We start from the raw sequence: 6,321 nt of genomic DNA, 5'->3' as shown, positions 1-6,321 counted from the left end.
CTGATTGGGTTTCTTGTGATCCACAATCAATTTGGCTAGATATTATGGATTAGATGAGAATTGTCACGGATCATTGAAAAAACCAGATTGTCCTAAACACAAAGCCTGGAGGATCATACGACAGGGTGAGAGTAATTTACAAAAAACCTCCCCCTTTACTCCTATGGTGGGAATGTTGAGATTTCAGCCAGGCTTGAGAGAAGCTGGATTTAAAACTTGGGCGTCCAGAGGAATCTCCTGCTTGGGAGATCTGTTCGATGGGGAGGTCATGATGTCCTTTGAACAGTTGTATCAGAAGTTCGGGTTGCCTAGCAAGGATCTCTTTTGATATTTTCAAGTACAAGACGTCATACAAAAAAAGACCACATTGATGACTTACAAATCAAAAATGGAAAGGAGAGTGCTTCGACCAATGGGTGCACCCTCAGTCAGTACTCTCTATCACTCGCTAGGTAATAAAGTATCAAAGGACATGGAATGGCTATATAAAACCTGGACTCAAGAGTTAGCGATGGAAATCTCCTTAGAGATGTGGGAGGATGTCTGGAAAAATACCAGACCTATCTGTAATAGGACTCAAGCTATTCAATTGAAGATACTTCACAGGACTCATATAGACCAGGCTTGCTATATGAGGCCAGAGTGTCCCCAATGTGACCTAAATGTAAAATAGAAGTTGGTACTCCCACTCATTGTTTGTGGACATGCGATAAGATTTGTAAATACTGGGACAATGTAGCAAATACCTTGGCAAACATTTTGGGAATGGAGATTGGGTTGGACCCGGTGTCTCTCCTTTTGGGCTTTCCAAATCTTCCTTCTCTAGATGCATATGGGAAGAAACTGTTAACTATCCTCTCCTTTTGTGCAAGGAAAACATTTTAGCAAGTACTCCAGGACTTTCGAATTGGCATAGGATAGTTATGGAACTTATTCCCTTAGACTTCCTTACGAATATGGTGCACCAAAAAACGGAATTGTTCTATAGAACATGGCGGCCTTTCTTGAACTACACTGATGCAGATGTATCGGCCATACTGTCTAGGGCCTTTGTTTAGCCGTGAGCATGATGTTTGTCGGTTCAGGGGCACCTGGGAGGAAGAATCCCATATAAATACAAGTCTTGTTATGACTTGATATCATTTTATTTTGAATGCTTATTTATTTGTTTATGTATTTATTTACCCTTTTTTTGTTGTTAGTTATGTATGATACTATAATCTTTTTTATATATAGAATCTTCTTTCTTATATCTTTCCTTGTGTTTTAGTAGTCTGTAGAGTAGATTAGTAGTTAGTTTTCTTAATTTATATCGATACTGTTATTATATTGTAAAATGGTTACACTATTTTGTATCAGTTTTATAATTTTGTTTTTAAAAACCCCCAAAACCTTTTTCTTTCAATTAAAAAGTTTTACTAAAAAAAGACAGGGTCTTACAGGAGAGGTGTCAGAGAGAGAGAGATGGTAGAGATATTCAGCATGGAACACCCTCTTCCCTGCAGCTATTTCTTTGACCATCAGCCTCAAAACTGACTGACTGCTTTGAACAGCCAGACTGCTAAAACCCAAACCAAACCAGAGAAAAACTAAGCTGGCAGAACTGGCCACTACCCTTTCATTGTACAAGTTTTTTTTAACTTAAAAGCTTCCTCAATTAGATCAATCCATATATTTCGGAATCTGTGTCTATACAACCTCCTGAACTAAAATAGCCACAAACAACAGAACCTTGTTAAAGGAGCAGCATCGTCACACCAGCCTCTGGAGTGATGAGAGATATTCAACACACCCCTATGACAATGCAGGGAGTTAGGTTTTTTTAAGTCAATCATGGAATGTGGGCATGTTGGCTGGACCAGCATTTATTGCCCATTCCTAGTTGCCCTTGAGAAGGTGATAGTGAGCTGCCTTCTTGATCGACTGCAGTCCTTTTGCTGTAGGTTTACCCACAATGTCCTTGGGGATGGAATTCTAGGATTTTGACCCACCAACAGTGAAGGAACTTTCAGAAGATTTTCGAGTCAAGATTGTGAGTGACTTGGAGAGAACGTGAAGGTGGTAGTGTTCCTATGTATCTGCTACCAATGTCTTTCTAGATGGAAGTGGTCGTAGGTTTGTAAGGTGCTGTCTAAGGATCTTTGGAGAATTTCTGTAGTGCATCTTGTAGATAGTACACAGGTCAGGCTTGCTACCTTTTGGAGCAACAGCCTCACCACTGCTACTGGGTTTTGGAGGGAGTTGATGTTTGTCGATGTAGTGCCAATTCAGCAGGCTGCTTTATCCTAGATGCTGTCAAGCTTTGAGAGTGTTGTTGGAGCTGTGCCCATCTAAGCAGTGGAGAGTATTCCATCATATTCCTGAGTTGTGCTTTGTAGATGGTGGGCAGGCTTTGGGGAATCAAGAGCTGAGTTACTCATTGTAATAATCCTAGCCTCTGAGCTTCTGGTTAATAATATCCCAAGGATATTGATAGTAGAGGGGTACAACAATTGAACGACAAAGGTGGTGGGTTCGATTTGTCACTTATTGGAGACGTTCATTGCCTGGCATTTGTGTAGTGTGAATGTTACTTGTCACTTGTCAACGCAAGCCTGAATATGGTCTATTGTTGCATTTGAACTCAGTATCTAAGGAGTCGGAAATGGAGCTAAGCATTGTGCAATCATCAGTGAATATTCCCACTTCTGTCTTTAAGATGGAGGGAAGATCATTGATGAAGCAGCTGAAGATGGTTGGCCTCGGACACTACCCTGAGGAACTTCTGCAGAGATGTCCTGGAGCTGAGATAACTGACCTCTAACAATACAGCCATCTTCCTAGGTGCTAAGTATGACTCCAAGCAACACAATGTTTGCCCCCAATACCCATTGATTCCAGTTTTGCTAGGGCACCTTGTTGCCACACTTGATTGAATGCGGCCTTGATGTCAAGGGCTATAATTCTCACCTCATCTCTGGAATTAAAATCTTTTGTCCATTTTTGAACCTAGACTGTAATGAGGTCAGGAGCTGAGTGTCCCTAGTGGAACCCAAATTGGGCGTCACTGAGGAGGTTGTTGCGAAGTAGGTGCTTCTTGATGACATATTCTATCACTTCACTGATGATCAAGAATAGACTGATGGAGAAATAATTGTCTGGGTTGGATTGTCTTTTTTATCCACAGGACATATTGGGGCAACTTTCTACATTGTATTGTAGATGCCAGTTTTATACCTTTACTGGAACAGCTTGGCTACAGGAGTGGCAAGTTCTGGAGCACACGTCTTCAGTACTATAGCTGGAATGTTAACAGGACCCATTCCCTTCGTAGCATCCAGTGCATCCAAGTGTTTCTTGATATTGTGTGGAGTGAATCAAGTTGGCTGAACACTGGTATCTGTAATGGGGACAATTTAGCATAGCCAATTAGGTGAATTGGCTATGCTAAATTGCCCGTAGTGTTAGGTAAGGGGTAGATGTAGGGGTATGGATGGGTTGCGCTTCGGCGGGGCGGTGTGGACTTGTTGGGCTGAAGGGCCTGTTTCCACACTGTAAGTAATCTAATCTAATTTAAACTGGAGGAGGCCAGTTTGCACTTTTAGCTGAAGATTGCTCTGAATGCTTCAGTCTTACCTTTTGCACTGGTGTGTTGGGCTGCTCCATCATTGGGGATGGGGATATTTGTGGAGCCTCTTACTCCAGTGAGTTGTTTAATTGTCCACCACTATTCACTACAGGATGTGACATGAATGCAAAGCTTAGATCTGATCCATTGATTGTGGGATGGCTTAGGTTTGTCTATCACTTGCTGCTTATGCTGTTTGACAGTGCAAGTAGTCCTGTTTGGTAGCTTCACCAGGTTAGCACCTCATTTTTAGGTGTCCCTGGTCTTGCTCCTGGCATGCCCTCCTGCACCCTTCCCCCCCCCCCCCCCCCCCCCCCCAGCCCCCCTTGGACCGGGTTGATCCCCTGGCTTGATGGTAATGATTGAATGGGGGTATGCCAGTCCACGAGGTTGTAGATTGTGTCGGGGTACAATTCTGCTGCTGTTGTTGGCCCACAGTGCCTCATGGATGTCCAGTCTTGAGTTGGTAGATCTGATTGAAGTCTGTCCCACCTAGCACAATGATAGTGCCACAGTCAGATGGAGATTATTCTCAATGTGAAGGGGGACCTTCATCTTCATAAGGACTGTGCAGTGGTCATTCTTACCAGTTCTGTCTTGGAAAGACTTCTGTAGTTGGCAGTTTAGTAAGGATGAGGTCAAGTATGTTTTTCCCTCTTGTTGGTTCCCTTACCAGCTGTCACAGAGCCAGTCTAGCAGCTTTGTCCTTTAGGACATGACCACTTGATTGTAATACTGTTACCGAGTCACGCTTGGTGGTGGACATTGCAATCCCCCACTCGGTACATTTTGTGCCCTTGTCAGGCTGAAGTGCTTCCTCTTATGTGTTGTTCAACATGGAGGAGTACTGATTCATCAGGTGAGGGGGGAAGGTAAGTGATAATCAGCAGGAGGTTTCCTTGCTCAATTTTAACTTGAAGCTATTAGACTTCATGGAGTCTCGACCTCTCCGTCTCCATCTCCAGCGACCAACTCAACACAGACATCTATTTCAAACCCACCAACTCCCACAGCTACCTGGACTACATCTCCTCCCACACCCCCTCCTGTAAAAATGCTATCTCTCAATCCCAATTCCTCCACCTCTGACATACCTGTTCCCAGGAGGAGCAGTTCCATTCCAGGGCCTCCCAGATGGCCTCCTATTCTAAGGACTGCAATTTCCCCTCCCACATGATCAACAATGTCCTCCAGCACATTTCCCCCATTTCCAGCACCTCCACCCTTGGACCCCACCCCTCTAATCACAACAAGGATAGAATGCCCCTGGCCCTTACCTTCCATCCCTTAATCTCCGGATACAGCACATTATCCTCCGCCATTTCCGCCACCTACAATCAGACCTCACCATCTTAGATATATTTCCCACCCCTATCTGTGTTCTGCAGAGACCATTCCCTCTGCAACTCCCTCTTTAGGTCCATGCCCTCCCACCAACTCACCCTCCACTCCCAACACCTTCCCGTGCCGTCACGAGGTGTTAAAAGGACCCCAAAAGGATCGTTTCATATCCAGAAGAGACTTTTGTGCACATCGAAAAGCCTCATCTACTGTGTCTGTTGCTCTCAGTGTGGTCCCCTATATGGGGGAGACTGGACACCAACTCTTGGAATGTTTCAGGGAACATTTCTGGGACATACGCATCAAACAACCCCACAGGCTGACCACTTCAACTTCTCCTCCCACTCTGCCAATGACATGCAGGTCCTGGGCCGCCTCCACTGCCAAGCCACCTAACAACTGGAAGAAGAATGTCTCATCTTCCACTTTGGGACCCTCCAACCACATAGCTTCATCATCAACTTCACCAGGTTCCTTATCTGTCCTTCCCCCACCTTATCCAGATCCAACCCTCCAACTCAGCACCGCCCTCTTGAACTGTCCTACCTGTCCATTTTCCTTCCCATCTATCCACTCCAGCCTCCCCTCTGACTTATCACTATCATCCACCATCTGTATCTATCTCTTGGCTTCCCAGCTACCATCCCTCATACCCCCACCCTCATCTTTCAGCCCTCTTTCCCCCCCACATCTCTGATGAAGGACTAATGGCCAAGATGTCAACTCTCCTACTCCTTGGGTGCTGCCTGACTTGCTGTGCTTTTCCAGCGCCACATTTTTCGACTCTTCATGGGGTCTGGAGTAAATGTTGAGGACTCCTCGGGCATCTCCCTCCTGTCTCTATACCACTGCCACTAATGCTGGGTCTGTCCTGCCAATGCGACAGGACATATCCAAGGATGGTAAGGTATGAGTCAGTGAATATAACTGTGTCAAGCTGTTTCTTGACTAGTCTGTGAGACAGCTCTCCCAATGTTGACATTAGCCCCCAGATGTTAGTAAGAAGGACCTTGCAGGGTCGTCAGGGTGTTTCAGCCATTCTTTCCAGATGGTCTGGTTTCATTTGTTTGTTGAGAATTTGTAAGCAATTGGTACAACTGAGTAGCTTGTGAGGCCATTCAGAGGGCAGTTGAGAGTCAACCACATTGTGTGGGGTTGGAGTCACATGTAGGCCAGACCAGGCAAGAATGGCAGATTTCCTTCCCTGAAGGACATTGGTGAAACAGATTTTTTTTTCCTGACAAATGACAATAGCTTCATGGTCATTAGTAGATTCTTAATTCCAGATTTTCTTTATTAAGTCCAAATTCCACCATCTGCCATGGTAGGATTTGAACCCGGGTCCTCAGAACATTAGTTGAGTCTCTGGATTA

Source organism: Chiloscyllium punctatum, chromosome 17, assembly GCF_047496795.1.
Source record: "Chiloscyllium punctatum isolate Juve2018m chromosome 17, sChiPun1.3, whole genome shotgun sequence".
Classification (NCBI taxonomy): domain Eukaryota; kingdom Metazoa; phylum Chordata; class Chondrichthyes; order Orectolobiformes; family Hemiscylliidae; genus Chiloscyllium; species Chiloscyllium punctatum.
The sequence above is the reverse complement of the archived record's forward strand: the minus strand, read 5'-3'. Positions refer to the sequence as shown.